Here is an 18,592-nt window from a genome sequence, read left to right on the forward strand (position 1 = left end):
ACTGTAAAGAATCTGACCTCAGTGCTACAGGAGCTACAGGAGACACGGGTTCGATCCCTGGGTCAGGAAGATCCCCTGGAGAAGGGCATGATAACCCACTCCAGGATCTTGCCTGGAGATTCCCATGGAGAGAGGAACCTGGTGGGCTACAGTCCGCGGGGAGGCAAAGAGTCGCAGGAGACTGACGTGACATGGAACACACGCACTAGAACGGAATGTACATTCTTTTTGCTAAGAAGATGAAAGAGCTTGTTTGGGCCAGGTAATTAAGTTCCAATCATCACCAAGCCACCGTTTGAGTTGTTTGGGGATCGTGACTTTGACAGCAACTGTGCTCATGAACATTTCCTCAATTTCAATAGGATCTACTCAAGACCTCCTCTGGGGACAAAGCTGAGGTGTCTCAAAGGGGCTGCCACCACCTCCAGTTCCAGGTGCCTTCTAAGTTGGTTCATTTTTGTTTTCACTTCATCGTTTCTCTGCTGCATTGCACTAGGCTTTTTGTCAGGGGCCACCCCTTGTATGCATCTTGGCATCTGCATGCCCCTGCTGAGTGGCTCTTTGAAGTTCTCCTTGCTTCTGCAGATTGATATCCAGGTGCTTGAGGAGTCTGCTTTCTGGACCCCATTCCAAACACTGTAATGTATGAAGTATGGCACTTTACTTTCAATGGTAACTTGTAGCTACTTCGTTTCATAAAGCAGCAGCTCACACAAGCACTTCATTCTCTCACCTTCCTGGAATTGAGGCTTCGGGTCCTGCTTTGGCCCGGTTGATAAGAGATTCACTGCTGTCGCCGCCTCCTCCTCCCACCAGCCTTGACTACTGCCCCCTACTCTCTACCCCACCCAGCTGTGCATTAGACTTGCCATCAGTCATCAGCAACTCTGCATCCTGGGCCCAATGTGCCAATGTCTTTATCCGCCCAGTACCCAGCCCTACAATATTTTGTGGAGGACCTAAATGTTTGATCAAAATTTACATGATGACTGAGATAATTTATTTGTCCTTGCATGTCTCAGATGATTTAGAATCTTTCTGTAACATGGAAGACCCAGGTAAGTTCCCTGGGTCGGGAAGATCCCCTGTAGAAGGGAATGTCTGCCCACTCTAGTATTCTTGCCTGGAATTCTATGACACAGATGCCCAGTGGGCTATGGTCATTCAGGTCCCAAAGATTTAGACATGACGGAGTGACTGAACAGTTTTTCTTTTTCAGGTTCCTCATTCTTAAGGAAATGTGCATAGTATATCTACAGCATATGAGCTTCTTTAGAGATAAAATAGTTTTTACATCATCCTTGATTACCTACAAATTTATCTATCCCTTTAATCATTCTTTTCTTTCTTTTTATTTTACATAAGTGGGTTACGTGTCTCCTTTGTAAAAATATATATCTAATAGCTGAATATTTATGTTAATAGTAAAATGTTTACTGAGCACCAGGACGTGTTTCGTGGGATTTTTTGGTTCCATTCTTTTCATTTTCTTCTCATAATGGTCCTGTGGTGTAGTTATTGTTTCCATTTTATTTTTTAATTTTTTAAATAAATTCATTTATGTTAATTGGAGGGTAATTACTTTACAATTTTGTAGTAGTTTTATCATACATTGACATGAATCCACCATGGGTGTATGTGTGTTCCCCACCCTGTAAGACTTAAAACATTTAACGTGTTTCTGAATTCACAGAAATATTCAATGGTGAACCAAAATAAAAACCCCAGTATTCTAGTTTCCAGAACCTGGGTTCTTATGTGTTAAGTCATAGTAATAGCAATGTCTATCCTGTTTTTTCTCTTATTTTGAGCCATCAGTTATGGGTTTTCCCTCCAGTACCCGTATCTTCAATATCCCTAAAGTTACACCTTCCCTTCAGTCTATAACTATGCCTATTTTTTTCCATTAAAATATTAAAAGAGGGTTCAAGATGGCCGAGTAGAGGGACAAGTACTCATCTCCCCCTGCGAGAGCAACAAAATTGCAACTACCTCTTGAATAGTCATTGACAGGTGGATGCTGAAACCCACCAGAAAAAGATATCACATGTCCAAAGACAAAAAAGAAGCCACAGTAAGACAGTAGGAGAGGCACAATCACATCAGATCCCATACTTGCCAGGTGAGTGACCCACAGACTGGAGATCAGTACCAAAACAAGTTCTTGCACTATTGTGAAGGTTCTGAAACCCATATCAGGCTTCCCAGCCTGGGGATCTGACAAAGGGTCAGGGAATCCCCTGGCAATCTGGCTTTGAGGGCCAGCGGGATTTGATCATAGGCCTTCCAGAGGACTGAGGGAAAGAGGGACTCCAGGGCACAACCAAAAATTTTGCATGTACCAAGACCCAGAGGAGAGGAGCAGTGACCCTACAGAAGACTGGACAACAACTGCCTGCCAGTGTTGGAGGACCTCCTGTGGAGGCATGGGTCAGGTGTGGCTCACCACAGAGAAGAGGGCACTGGAAAGTCCCATCCGGTGTAAGCCCTCTGGAGTTTGCCATTAACCTTACTATAGAGCCCTTCAGACCCCAGGGCTGGGTCACCTCAGGCCAAGCAACTACCAGGGAAGAAGCAACCCCATTCATCTGCAGATAATTGGATTAAAGCTTTACTGAGCAAGGCCCTGCCCATGAGAGCAAGACACAGTTTTTCCCATTGCCAGTCCCTCCCATCATGAAGCTTACACAAGCCTCTTAGCCTCATCCATCAGAGGGAAGATAGAAGAAGCAAGAAGAAGCACAGTCTCGCAGCAGCTAAAATAAAAACCATATTATGGAAAGGTGATCATGATGAAAAAAAGGTGTCCCTTTTGGCTCAGCTGGGAAAGCACCTGCCCACAGTGTGGGAGACCTGGGTTCAATTCCTGGGTTGGGAAGATCCCCTGGAGAAGGGAAAGGCTACCTACTCAAGTATTCTGTCCTAGAGAATTCCATGGATGGTATAGTCCATGGGTTTGCAAAGAGTTGGAAAGAACTGAGCAACTTACACATGTCCCAGATGAATGGACAAGATAAAATCCCAGAAAAACAACTAAATGAAATGGAGATAGGTAACCTTCCAGAAAAAGACTTCAGAATAATGATAGTGAAGATGACCCAGGATCTCGGGAAAAGAATGGAGTCAAAGACTGTAAAGATGCAAAAAAAAAAAAAATGTTTACCAAACACCTAGAAGAGCTAAAGAACAAACAAATGACTAATACACTAAAAGAAATCAATAGCAGAATAACAGGCAGAGAATTGGTAAATGTCCCAGAGGACAAAATGGTAGAAATCACTGCCACAGAACATAATATAGAAAAAGAATGAAAAGAAATGTAAACAGCCTAAGAAGACCTCTGGGACAACATTAAAGGTACCAACATTTGCATTATAGAGGTCTAAGAAGGAGGAGAGAGAGAGAAAGGACCTGAAAAAATATTTGAAGAGATAATAGCTGAAGAATTCCTGAACATGGGAAAGGAAATAGTCAACCAAGTCCCAGAAACACAGAGTATCCCAGGAAGGATAAACCCAAGGAGGAACACACCAAAACAGAGTAATCAAACTGACAAAAATTAAGGACAGGTAGAATATTAAAAGTAACAAGGGAAAAATGACACATAACATACAAGGGACTCCCATCAGGCTATCAGCTGATTTCTCAACAGAAACTCTACAAGTCAGAAGGGAATGGCATGATATATTTAAAGTGATGAATGGGAAGAATCTACAACCAAGATTACTCTACCCAGCAAGATTCTCCTTCAGATTTGATGGAGAAATCAAAAGCTTTCCAGACAAGCAAAAGTTAAGAGAATTGACCACCACCAAACCAGCTTTATAACAAATACTAAAGAATCTTCTCTAGGCAGGAAACATAAGAGAAGGAAAAGACCTACAGAAAATAAACCCCCAAAAATGAAGATAATGGTAATAGGATCATGCATATTGATAATTACCTTAAATGTGAATGGATTAAATACACCAACCAAAAGACAGAGTGGGTGGATGAAAACGTGCATGTATGCACTTGCACTTACTACATCACTCTACTTAACCCCCCCAAATTGTATGTAATGATTTTATATTGTTAAGTACAATTGCAAGCCATAGTGGAAATATGGTTAACTTATCTTTTATTTTTTGTTTGGCTGTTGATTGGGAAAACTGATATCTTTTACTGTTGTGATTATGTAACTATTACTTAATATCATTGTATTATGATTGGTCAACAGAAAAATAATAGAACTCTATCATCACCAAAACTAGGATCTAATGGAAACACCTGTAATCACTTTTTAAAATCCAGATGCATATCAGAATTATCTTGAATTTTTTGAAAAATACAAATGCTCAAGAATTGCTTTTTTTCCTCCAGAGCTCTAGATATGTTTCCAATGAGCAGTCATGTTGAAAAACAGCTGTACTATATGGTGATCTTTTATCTAGTTTGTTTCAGTTTTTCTATTTCATATTCAGTGCTCCCATTTTATTTAGTTTATGTTCTCCGATTTCTCCATCTCTTTTTTTTAATGTTTTCTCAAACCTTTATCAAGTGTAGGAGAAAAGGTTTTGTATAAATATATATACATATCTATATATATTTTTAGAAAACTTAGAATTTTTGCCAAAGTTATGACATTTTGATTCCACTTATTCGACTTAGTATGAATAGAATGCTAGATTTCTAATTTAAAAATAGATATGTAACAAACAACAAAGGTTTGCTGTATGGCATAGGGAACTATAGTCAATAGCTTGTAATAACCTATGATGGAAAATAATTTCAAAAGTAACACGTGTGTTTGTATAACTGAATCACCTTGCTGTGTACCTGAGACATTGTAAGTCAACTAGACTTCAATAAAATATATATTTAAAAAAAAAGAATAGGCAGGTGAAAGAGGAGGAGAAGCAGGAGGAGGAAAAAGAGAAGAAACCTCTCAACTTTGTTTCTCTTTAACTTACTGACATATTTCAGTCATACAGACTTCGTAAAAAAACAAACTTCTCGAGTCTTGTCTCTAGTTTTTAACCTACTGATTATTGTTCAGCCCACTCAAAATTAGTTTTGATCTTCAGTTCTTGAAAATGCTTACTCTGAAGTCAGTCAATGACTTCCCACTTGTCTAATCCAACAGTTCTTTATTATACTTTATTTTACTTGACATATATTTTACATTTGCCATGGTTGCAATTTTCATGTACATCTCTCGGTTTTCTACAGAACCATTTTATTTTAGTTCTATTTCTGTATCTATGAGTACTCTATCTCAAAATTATTCACTACTTTGGATCCTTTTTTATCTCCTGCCTTTTTACATGCTGATACTATTCGTTAAAGTCCTCTCTTGCTCCTCTCTGATTGACTTCCAAGAGGGTCTCATTACTTCAATTTTCATTATTTCAATTTTCATCTATATTCTACTTAGGTCTCCTTTTATTGTAAACTCCAGGACTATAAATCTTCATAAATCTCTATTTAACATGTTCCCTCCAAAACCCTTCTGATTGTGTCTCATAATCTTACCTACATCCTCATCTTCTCCACCTGTATATGGTCATCCTAAATAGCCTTTCAAAACACAAGTATGTTAATATCAGTCACCTGCAGAAACCTTCAGTGACACTTGCCACATACATATTAAAATTTAAACCTTTTAGTATGGTACCTTGGAGTGTTGCCAGTTTGGTCTCTCCCATCTTTTTGGCTCAATCTGTCAGCACTATCCTCCTTACATGGCACATTACTATTGTACTCCATTATTTTGAAATCCCAGAATGCACTATGTTCTTTTACATCTTCAAGCTTTTAAAAATTCATTCTGAATAACTGAAATGTTATCCCTTATCCTTCCATATGCCTATTAAATACTTTTTATGCTTTAAGAAGCACCTAAAATGTGACTTCAGTAAAGTTTAGTGGATTTTCTCAGTGAAATATCCTTGATCCTTCCTCTGAGTTCTTGTAACGTATTATAGTCACATCTATATATAATACCAACTATAAGGTTTTCACATGTCTCTTCCACCATATCTGAGACCAGAGGAGGTGTGTCTTTCTCATATCTGTAATCCCAAATCCTAGTAAATATTAAGCATTCTTGAAATGTCTGTTGAAACAATTAAATGAATAAATGGGTGCCAAGTGTTAACCAGTGAGGCAGGTGTTTCTGTCTTCATGTGAACACGTCTTGACAAAATTTTTTTTTTTTTGACAAATGACTATGAATCACTTGAGATTGTAAGGGAACTCACAGTAAGTGAGAAGTCTGTTTCACTCACTCACTGCATTATAATTGTTTAAATTCTTTGGAAATAATTTAAGGGAGCTTGGCTATATAATGTTTTAACCAAGAATATTACTATTGCTATACATTAATCATTATCTTGTTGCTTGAAACGCCCTAGAGATTTCTTAATTTAGAGCCTAGGAAGTAAAAAGGTGCTGGGTTATGGATGTTCATTGACATGGTTCTTGCTTCCCTGGTGACTCTAGCAGTAAAGTATCTGCCTGCAATGCAGGAGCTGCAAGTTCGATCCCTGAGTAAGGAAGATCCACTGGAGGAGGAAATGGCAACCCACTCCAGTTCTTGCCTGCAGAATCCCATGGACAGGAGGAGCCTGGTGGACTACAGTCCCTAGGGTCGCAAAGAATCAGGCATAACTGAAACAACTTAGCATGCATTGCTTTCAGATAGCTAAAAATAATGACTGCAGGTGCAAGAAGATTTTAAAGTATTTTAAGAAGTGAAGCAATGTCGATGTTTGGCAAAAACCACCACAATATTGTAAAGTAATTAGCCTCCAATTAAATATTTTTTTTTAAAGTGAAGCAATAGTAGCTTAGCATTTTTATAGTCTGTGTTTTAATTAAATAATCTTTGCCACATTAAAACCATTCCTCCACTTTAAGGAAATTAGTCTCTTGCCAAAGAATAGGGGAAAACTTGTTGCCAACACTCTTGCAGCTTTCTTGCAAAATCAGAACAGATGGAAGGCCAATGGAACATGAGATAAATGCAATATCAAAACAACTGCTGAGGTTAATGCTATACCCCGGGAGCTGTAAAAGTTTTGCTCTAATTCTAAGATAAGTTTTATGAATGTATATGTCAATGAAAGCATAACTTTGAATTATCTGCACATAATTTACAATATGTTTGGAAATATTTTTCAGAATTGAGTAATTTTTCTTACACCATAGTCAAATATTTAACTGTAAATAAATACACAAAACATTTTAGCTTATTTTCTCTCTGTAGCTTTTTAAAAGAGAAGCTAAATAATTTTGCATCAGTCAAACCAGTGAAAGAATGAATGCTGTTTCATAAATATAAGAACATTTTTACCTAAAAGTTTATCCTTTGAAGCTTGGGATTAACATTTAACATATGCACTCTACTATATATAAAATAACAAGGACCTGCTGTATAGCACAGGGAATTATACTCAATATTTATAATAATCTATAAGGGAAGAGAACCTAAAAATATATGTATAACAGAGTCACTTTGCTGTACACCTAAATCTAACACAACATTGCAAATCTACTACAATAAAAATAAAAGCCATTAACTTCCCTCTAAAAATGTTTTTTATGTTTATGTCAATCAAAATTTTCCTTTTATAAAATCCAGAATATTATAATGGTTCTCACTTTGTGCATGTTTGCAGCCTGGACAATTTAACAATCACCTATTGACTGATTTCTCTCCCTAGACTATGAACCTCTTGTGTCTCCTTTTATTCTGCTGTCAGAGTAACACTTCCCTGCATATAATCCTCCTCTGGCTTATCAGTGACTCCAGGATAAAATTTTCTGGTCATAATTGCTCCAAACCTATTTTTCCAGCACTGGATTCCCATTTCTCTTCTCTCTATATGCCCTTGCACAAAACTTGCTTTTCCTGACATGTAATGTGCTGTTTCACATTACTTAGCCTTAGCACATGTTTGTCTCTCTAAAAGGAACCCCTTTAGTTTCTACTATCAGTTGTAACTTATTAAAATCTTCAGCTATTAAATATGGCCTCTTTTTGAAGCTTTTCCCAATTCTCACAGGCAAAATTTGTAAATACTCTTCATATCTTCCAAAGTCATTGTGAATGTCTCAACTGCAACATCTTATCACATGATATTTGGTGTTTGATGCTTTTCTAAGATTGTGAGTTCCCTGTGGGTAGGAACAAGGACTTCTGTACAAGTTTCTGTCACAATTCCCCCAGTGTAATACTTGACACATAAATTCATATTGAGTGAATAAATTGTACTCTTTTCTTACAGTTCATTAATTTCACATATATTTATGAAATACTGATTATGTGCCATGTACTCAGCTTGGGTACTGGTGATAAGGTGATGAGAAAGACCTCATTCTTGTCCGTACGGGAAAGACAACTACAAACAATAGGATGCTGTTTTCTGAGTATATATTTTGAATTTCTCTATTTCTCTCTTTCCTTTCATAATGCCATTGTCAGAGGTCCTAGATTTTTATTAGGTGCCTACTGACCAGGTAGTTTCACAACTAGAGAGTAAAGATCAACCAAAAATACAGAAACATTTTATCAAATGAAGCAGCATAGTTTATAATAAAAAGTATACCACCTTATAATACACGTTATCAAAATTAAAATCATGTATTACTTTGACTATTTACAAGTTTTTGAAATATTTAGTAAAATAAAGTCCTTTACCCATGACTAAACTTTTAAAAAGATATTTTGAATAACAAAGTATAACAGCATAAGCATAGTCTTTTCAGGTGGTATTTATACATGTTTCCTTTCTATCCACATATATTTTACCCATTGTCTTCCGTTTTTGTTTGCATTCTTATTTTAAGTTTTTGAAGCACTATTTATACATGATTAAAATATTAAATAACATGCAAGATCATTTAACAAATTGCAATTGTTCCATTTTCCACTGCTCCATATCCTCAGTTCCACTTCCCAGAGGTGACAGTTTTTATTTATTGGTTTTCCAGTCAGCTTTCTTATGATATAAAGTTTTTCTAGTAAATTCTATCCTTTTTTTAGAGTTGCAATTTGATGAGTCTTGACAAATCTATACAGTTGTGTAATCACTAGCAAACTGAGACCCAGATGATGCCTATTACATTAAAAAGTTCCTTCCTGTACCTTTGCAGTCAGTTTTCTTTCCAGAAACTGTAGTACACACCAGCAACGACTGCTCTGTTTCTATCACTATTGGTTTGTATTTTCCAGAAATTAATGGGAAACATACACCAGGCAGTATATATTCTTTTGAGCCTTGCTTTTTAAATGCATTGAAGTTCACCTGTGTTGCTTCAGGTATCAATAATGCATTTTTTAAAAGTTATTGAGTAGTATTCTAAGGTAATCATTTTTAACAATTACCATTTTTTATTAGTTTTTCAGACTTAATTTGAAATAACATACATTGCTCATTGCTGCCTTGATTAAATACATTATCCATTAAATTTCCTTATTGGAAACCAAGATTTTATGTCACTCTTATACCCTTCCACTTAATCTCTCTAATGGTAATCTTTTTAAAAAAATTTCCTAGGATAATTGAGATATACTTGACAAGTACAGTTCTTGATTACTATGGTATCTTTAAATTACATAGTTAAAACTTTTTCTTATTTCAGTAGCTTTCTTTAGTCTATTGGCTTGCCCTCTCTTTTGAGATATTTAATTTTATCATCTAAACTTCTACAAATTTCTAATTTTGGAATGATACTTTATGATTTTTTCCAATTTTTTTACTGTGACATTTCCTTTTTTATTGATTTTTAATGAATGAAATTGCTTCACAGGTCCCTCTGAAAATGCAAATTAGATGGCTCTAGAGTTGTGTTTGTCAGTTTAATTTCTTGTTTCTTAAAATATGTCTTTAAAAACTATATTTTCCCCTGGGGTTAATACTTGTGTTTGTTTTCTGTTCTTTGCCTTTCATGCTATTGATTTTCTTCATACCTCTGGGTTTTTGTTTACATATGAGAACAGGCAGTTTGTCTATTTCTTCTAGGTAGTTCTGTTTCCATATAGATCAATTTCCTGTAAGGTATCCCTGTAGTTATGAAGCCTGACTTGGAAATCTGTGTATGTGGGCAAGGCTTATCTATTGACATGTTTCATTTTAAAATAAGTATGGTGCCAGCCTTGAGGCTAGGATTCTCCCAAAATGCCAGGATGGGAAGAATTTTGCTAATAGCACACATATTCACCTTAAGAGTAAATTTTCCTCAAGCTGTCAGCTTACACATTTTTAAAGGGAGGTGTCGTTTTACTTTTGTCTAAGGCTAATATGCCTAGCTGCCTGGGTCCTGAGGAATTTATGGGCTTCCCAGTTGGCTTAGTGACAAAGAATCCTCCTGCCAAGCAGGAGACGCAGGTTTGGTTCCTGGGTTGGGAAGATCCCCTGGAGAAGGAAACAGCTACCCACTCTAGTATTCTTTCCTGGAAGATCTCATGGACAGGAGAGCCTGGCAGGCAACAGACAGTCCATGGGGTCACAAAGAATCAGACGTAATTGAGCAACTAAGAAGCAATAGCTCATGTAAGTGCTGAATAATATTCCATTGTCTGGATATTGAGAACATATGACATATGTCCTACAGACAGTACTGTCAAACTGATGCTCTACTTAAAGCTGCTTGTTTTCAAGTAGCTAATTCAATGAGATAACCCTAGCTAAAGGAGCCAATGGTACTATTATTTTACTACTATCTGCCTTCCTCTTGCTTTGTTAGGCCCCATATAATTTCAGGGGTTTAAAGGAATGAGTCATGATATTCAGGCAGATTATGAAGAGTCCCTCTGAGTAAGGGAGACAACTCTACTGTAAATTGTATATCAGAGTGCATTGTAGGTGCTCGCTAAAACTATTATTAATTGACTTAAAATTATTAGCAGAGCTAGAAAATAATAAAGGTGTACGTTACCTTATTTTGTACTTCTCCAACCATTATGAAAGGCAGGATAAAAATGGAAAATAGAATAAAAAGTCAGGTGTTCACAGCAATTTTTCAATCCAGCTGGAAAAATCAATTAAGCTATTTGTTACCATTACTTCAGGGTTTAAATTAATAGTTTTTTTTCCTCTCCCTCCACACTGAATATTACTCTCTTATCTATTTAAAACAGCCACAGTAGGGAAGAAAGTAAGACGGAAAGAAGAAACAGAGAAAAGAAAAGATGAAGGGAGGGAGAAAGAAATTTTACAATTTGGAATTGTATTTGGAGATTATCTTATTTATTTTTACTTTAAAACAGTTACTTCTGTTGTGGATATTAGCAACTAAAAATACATGAATTATATATTATTAATACAGTTATATAATTATATTTATCTTATAAATCATATATAAACACATATAAATATATATCAACAGTTTGACAGAAAAGCTGCAGTCTCTGAAAACTTGAAAAAATATAGCTAGTTCATCTACAATTGCCCTTATGTAATCAATATTCTCAGTAGGTAGACAAATACAAAGTTTAGGTCACTGATTTGCCAGCGTGATAAGGAGCAACACCTCCCATATTTTCTAGGACACAAGATATTAATATACCAATTGTGGATCTTAAGTGAAGGTATCAATGTTACAGATTAAACTGGTCCTTAAAATGAGACTAAAATTTGTGCTAGAAGATGCTGAATAAAATATTTGTATACACATACAAGGAGTAATTTAGGCAAACTATAGTATCGAGTTCGTCTTGGACTTTCTGTTTCACCCTACCAAAAATGTATGTGATCTCATCTACTCCTTTTGTGTCAAAATTTTGTTGCTATCTTAGTTGTCTGAATTAAGTGTGGGGTAAAGTAGTCAAAGGATTTGTGAACATCTCTATTTAAACATCGTACAGATATTTCAGTATCTGCATATAAATTCATCTTCCTGTTTCCTATTCTAGTGATAATAGAGGCTTCTCCTCGGATACCTCTAATCTATTGTTTTCCCGAACCATAATGGTTTTATTCCATGTGACCCAAACACTCATCTTGGGTATTATTTCAAATATGTATATTTCAATTTGACTGTTTTTCTCCATTCACACTGCCATGATCCTTCTGTAAGACAACAACATCTTTCCTTTGCACCACTGTGATACACTGTGACAAATATTCTGACTTCTGTCTTTGCTCCACTACAATTCATTCTCTGAACTGCAGTCAGGGTGGTATCTTTAAATGTAAATCTGATTGAGTCATAAGTTTCCATTACTCTAAGGAAATTATTTTTTTAAAGAATTGTCAGTAAGGGTTATGTGTACTGGCTTCTGCTTTTCAATTTTATCTTATATCACTCTTCCCAGGTTTCTAATCAAGATAGTGGTCTCCTTTCAATTTCTTGAAAATACCAAAATCCTTCCAACATCAGGGTCTTTGCAATGCTGCTCCATCAACCTCGAATACTGTTCCCCCATTCTGTTCCCCTAATTCCAATTGCATTTTTAAGTTTCTCCTTAAATGCCTTTTCCCTTAAATTTTTCACCCTTCTTTGATCCAAATTAAGCCCTTCATTAAGTTCTCTGATAACCTCAAACACCAGCATCCTCAAAGCCTTTAAGTGTGGTTTCTAATTTGTTCCCGCATTCATTTGATACTTGAACTTTGAGAACTTTGTTGTTGTTGTTTTTTAAGATATGCTTTTTTTTATTAGTTGGAGGCTAATTACTTTACATATTGTAGTGGTTTTTGCCATACATTGACATGAATCAGCTATGGATTTACATGTATTCCCCATCTCGATCCCCCCTCCCACCTCCCTCTCCACCTGATCCCTCTGGGTCTTCCCAGTGCACCAGCTCCGAGCACTTGTCTCATGCATCCAACCTGGGCTGGTGAAACTGAAGCCCATTATACAGAGCAAAGTAAGCCAGAAAGGTAAAGACCAATACAGTATACTAATGCATATATATGGAATTTAGAAAGATGGTAATGATAACCCTATGTGCAAAACAAAAAGAGACACAGATGTACAGAACAGACTTTTGGACTCTGTGGGAGAAGGCGAGGGTGGGATGTTTCAAGAGAACAGCATCAAAACATGTATATTATCTGAGAACTTTTTTACCTCAGCACTCTTTCAATATGAAGACTTATTCCACATCTCTGATTTTGATATTAACTACTTCTCTTTAGCATTTTATCCTAGGGTTCAGAGAACTTCCCTACCGTTTTAATTAACAATCCTATGTGATCTGAACCTGAAACTTGGCAGATCATTTCCATGTGATTTCACAAGAACTCCCCCAGAAGCAATATACATCCCTCACAGTGATGGAGTTGGCATCTTTCTGCTAGCTTGGTCCATTTTACCATCATCTCTCACCAAGATTATTGTAGTTCCTAACTGCTTTTTCTACCTTTAGTCTTGCTTTTCTGCAAGAATTGTTTATACTGCAGTCAATGTAACCTACTTGAAAAGCAAAACTAATGTGGCATTCATTTATCTGAATTCATTAAACCTTTCAGTGTTCTGTCATTGAACTTACATATTTCAAAGTCTTCAGAATAAGGGCCTTACAAGGCCCTTAATAATCTGGTGTCTACTTCTTTTCATCACATGTCTGCCTAACACATAACACCACCTCCTGCTAACATGTGTAGTCTTCCACTGCTTCCCCTTTTATTTGCTCTTTTTCTGAATGATTTCATATAATTTGATGGTTATAACTACCACCTCTATATTGACAACTCCAGAATATTGCTTTGGGAAAGATGTGGATTGATTTAAGAGAGAACGGTTTTGAGGACTGGAAGAATGGGTTCAGGTCTATCGTAACACCACCATCTTTCCAGTCACCCAAGTCACCTAAAATAAGCACATAAAAATCTGTATGCCATTTTATACTTCTTGTTTCCCCAAATCTCATAGTCAAAAAATCACTGAGGTAACAGATGATTGGGGGCTTAACCAGAGTGATGTTGATAGAAATGGGTAATTAGTCACATTAAAGGAAAATAATTATATGGTCAATCAGTAAGATTTGTTCATTGATTGAGAGGGAGAAACATTCAAGGATCATTTCTAGATTTCTAGTTGGGGTGTCTGAATGGCTGGTGGTACCATTTAGTAGGAAAGGAAGGATAAGCATAGTTTTAGTTGTTAAGCTGTGTTTAATTATTTGTATTGTAGAGTCTAAGATAACATTGACCTTCCCAGAAGGAGTTCTTCAGCAGGAAGTTAGCTATGTAATTCTGAAACTTGGCGTAGAGATCTGTTTTGTAACTATAGATACTGTGAGTTAGGCACAATGGTTGATAAAATAATTATGGGCTAGATTACTCATGGAAAGTATGAAGATTGAAAAGAGTAAATCTCTAGAGATAAACATCAATATTTATGAGGCCCATGGAATATGAACAGCCCAGGAAGAAATCAAAGGAAAAAATCAGAAGAAGAAATACAAAGTATATTATAATGGACATAAAATATAGTGGCAAGTTTCAAGAAGTAGGTTCTGAGCAAGAGTGTCAAATGTAGCCTAAAATAGATTACGGTGGTTGAAATGTGCCCATTTTGTCTAGTATTTAGGAGGTCATTGAAATGTCACAGACATTTCCCAAGAGAATAGTTAGGTGAGAATCCTAAATGTCATTGTTTAGGTTATGAATACAAATTGGGAAGAAAAAGAATAATGAGAAAATATTGATTAACAAGAGGTGGGATACTAGGTTAAGGGACAGATCATTTATTCATTCAACTAAACTTTATTGATGTCCTATGGTGTGGCAGGTGTTTCTCTAGGCCCCTGATATACATCAGTGAATAATTTTAAAAAATAAAAATATCGTGGCCCTTGTAAAACTTAGATATTATCATGAGAGGGGGACAACAGACATACTAAATAATGCATATAGTATAAAGTTAAATAATATATGAAAAAACTGAGCAGAGAGGAATAACCAGGTGTGCTGCAATGGTTATTTTTTAAGTATAAAATGCTCAACACTACTACTAAAAAAAAAAAAAGAATCTCAGTTTACACCTACTATAATGATATGCTTGTCTTTGGAGTCATAAAATTTTAGATCTTAAAATTATGAACATAAAGGCAGGGGTTGAAGCTCAGGAAATTATTTTTTGAACTAGCAAGTATAATAGACCTTTCACTTTTGTTGTTCATAATTTATACTTGCATACTTCTGACAGTATTTGAAATTGTATGTCATGTCATAACACATTTATAATAATATTTTAAGCCTAGAAAATAAAATAATTAAAAGAACAATACACTAGATACATAGAATGAGCTTGGAAAGTCAATTTAAAAATAACTAAGCTTTGAACCCTGGAATACACAGGCATACCTCAGAGATATTGCAGATTTAGTTCCAGACCACTGCAATAAAGTGAGTCACACATTTCTGTTTTGGTTTTTCAGTGCATATAAAAGTTATGTTTGTACTATATTGTAGTCTATTAGGTGTGCAATAGCATTATATCTGGAGAAAACAATGTGCATACCTTAATTTAAATATCCTTTATTGCTAAGAATGCTAGTAATAATCTGTGCCTTCAGCAAGTCATCAGCTTATTAGCTGGTGGAGGGTTTGAAATATTGTGAGAATTACCAAAATGTGATACAGAAACATGAAGTGAGTAACACTATTGGAAAAGTGGTACCAACAGACCTGCACAAGGTTACCACTAACCATCAATTTATTAAAAAAAACAAACCAGTATCTGCAAAGCCCAATAAAATGAGGTATGCCTGTAATATGAAAGGGAAACACACAGAATTATATAGTTCACATATAACTGTAAAAGGCGATAACAGTGGTGAGATATAATGTATTGATCACTTACTATGAAATGGAAAGGCAAAAATTCATGTGTATATCTTGTAAATGTGGCCAACATAACAGATTATCTTGAATAATTCAAGTATATATCAAGTATATTGGAAACACCTCAACACAATAAAGGCCATATATGAAAAGCCCAAACTAACATCATAAAGAATGGGGGAAAACTAAACACTTTTCCTTTAAGACAGAATGCCCACACTCTTCACTTCTTTTCAACATAGTACTAGAAGTCTTAGCCAGAGCAATTAGACAAGAAAAAGAAAGTAAAAATAATTCAAATTGAAAAGGAAGAAAATTTATATCTGTTTGCAGATGACAGGCTCATACATGTAGAAAACCTTAAAGACTTAACAACAACAAAAAAAACTTGAACTAATAAATTCAGCAAAGTTGCAGGATGCAAAATCAACATAAAAAAATCAGTCATGTATCTATACACAAACAAAATGAAAAAAACCTCATTACAATAGCAACAAAAGGAGTACAATACTTAGGAATAAACAAGAGATGGAAGACCTATATACTGATGAAAGAAAGAAGACATGGATAAATGGAAAGGCATCCCATGTTTAAAGACTGAGAAACTCCATATTGTTAAACTGTCCATACTACCCAAAGTGATCTAAAGATTCAGTGCAATTTCTTACAAATGTTGTAATGACATTCTTTACAGGAAGAGAGAATTTTAAAATTCAGATGAAACCACAAAAGCCCCAAATAGCCAAAAGAATATTGAACAAGAAGAAAAAAGCTGGAGTTATTACACTGCCTGGTTTCAAAGCCACAGTAACCAAAAGAGTATGGTAGTTGCAAAAAGTCAGACATACAGGCCAATGGAACATAATAGCCCAGAAATAAATCCACATATTGATGGTCAACTGATCTTTGACAAGGGTGCCAGAAAGAGAGAGACAAATACCACATGATCTCACTTATATGTAGAATCTAAAATAGTCGAAGTCATAATGGCAGAGGATAGACTTGTGGTTTTCAGGGACTGGAGGAAGAAGAAAATGAGCAGACATCAAATAAGGAATATAAAGTTTTAGTTATGAAAGATGAAAAATCTATGGCTATCTAATATAAAATGTGACTGTTTTTAACAATATTGCATTGTATACTTGAAATTCACTAAAGAGGTTATATCCTAAGTGTTCTACACACATACACACACAGAAAATGGTAACTATATGAGGTGATGGATATGTTAATTAGTTTGAGTTTTATCAATATTTCTCAAAGTTTTTATAGATAGACATAAATGCATCAAATTGTATACTTAAAATATATACAGCTTTAATTTTCAATTATATCTCACTAAAAATTTGAGTAACATAAATAAGAGAATAATGGGGAATAAAAGTAGTAATTGCTTTTACTTAAAAGCCTGGGGAAGGCTTCCCAGAAGAAGTCATAAAAGAGGTTGGCAAAATTAAAAAAGGGGACTGAAGTATGCTTCCAGTAGAAAGACAGCATAGGCAAAAATACGAAAGCATTAAAAATATATAAAAATGTCAAGTAATCTAGTGTGAACGGAGGACATGATATATCAGGACAATTATGAATGATGAAGCCAAAGAAAAGTTGAGATGCCAAAAATAAGGAAGAGATTCATTAGTCTAACATAACACCATATTACATTCTTGAGTCATTGGGTGGAAGACAGATTATGTTGAGAGAGAGAAAGGCAGACAGAGGAGAGATATCTGGAAGAAGAGTGTACTTGTAAGTAAAAGTAAACTATGTGGTAGGAAGTTAAGGAGTTATTGCAAAATCAGGTATACCAAAGAACTGCTCTGGTGACAAATATTTCTAATTAAGAAAAAGGAATAGATTCTCAGTAGAATAGACATTATTGCATGTTTCTTGATAGCTCATTAGTTGAGGACACTGTGCTGAGATCACATATAAATTTAGTCTCCATGAAGTGGATACAAGATATTAACAGCTTCTGCCCACTGTCAAAGATTGCGGTTTTAACTTCAGACAGAATGTGTCATCTATTAAAAAGGGAGTCAAGAGACCTGACCCCATAGCTGAAAAAGCAATATTTAAAGACAATGAAATGTTTATGAATCCACATATCTAGCTTTAACCAAAGATGTATACCTTATATCATAAAGTTGATCTGAGATGCCTGAAGACAGACAAGTTTGGGAGTCAGAATGGTATTAGTGATACGAGTGCAAGCAATTCATATTATGCTCAATGTACTTTGTTTCTGGACTATTGTTTGAAAACTCCACCTCTCTTAGGATGCTTCTACAAGTTTACACTTGAATTATCTGGCATCTCCCTGAATATGCACTATCTACAGAATTTAGTTTAGGCAGGGGTTTAAACATAGAAAAAAAAGTTTTATTTATTCCTGTCATTGAATGATCCTTGGTTTTCTTAAGTCTTCAGTCCCTTGCTATTCTTAAATTTATGGCTGGTTTGGGTATTGAATAGAGAATAATATTACTTATAAACATAACTTAAAATGTCTTATAGAAGCTTAGAAATGTAATAGGCTTAGCAAAGAAATTATGGTCATAGAGAGTAATTTTTACTGTGATTAGGGCTAAGGCATGGATAGTGTTATTTTTTCTGTTTATTGCGTTTGTGTGTGTGCATATGTGCTGCATTTCTTTGTGATATACATCTAGAATATCCTCTACTAGGAAAAAATCTCAATGCTATTACTAATATTCTGGTGAACATGAAGTTATAATTAATACCATTTATTTATCTGTTCATTTATTCAGTAAACATGTATTGAATAACTACTCTCTAATGGTGCTGTGTTG

At 35.4% G+C, this 18,592-nt stretch overlaps 1 pseudogene; it reads right to left on the reverse strand.

The window, feature by feature from the left end:
* Nucleotides 1-146: 146 nt before the first annotated feature.
* On the reverse strand, nt 147-2,476 carry LOC136154699 (mortality factor 4-like protein 1 pseudogene; annotated as a pseudogene).
* Between the last annotated feature and the right edge of the window lie 16,116 nt (nt 2,477-18,592).

This window comes from Muntiacus reevesi, chromosome X (genome assembly GCF_963930625.1).
Source record: "Muntiacus reevesi chromosome X, mMunRee1.1, whole genome shotgun sequence".
NCBI lineage: Eukaryota > Metazoa > Chordata > Mammalia > Artiodactyla > Cervidae > Muntiacus > Muntiacus reevesi.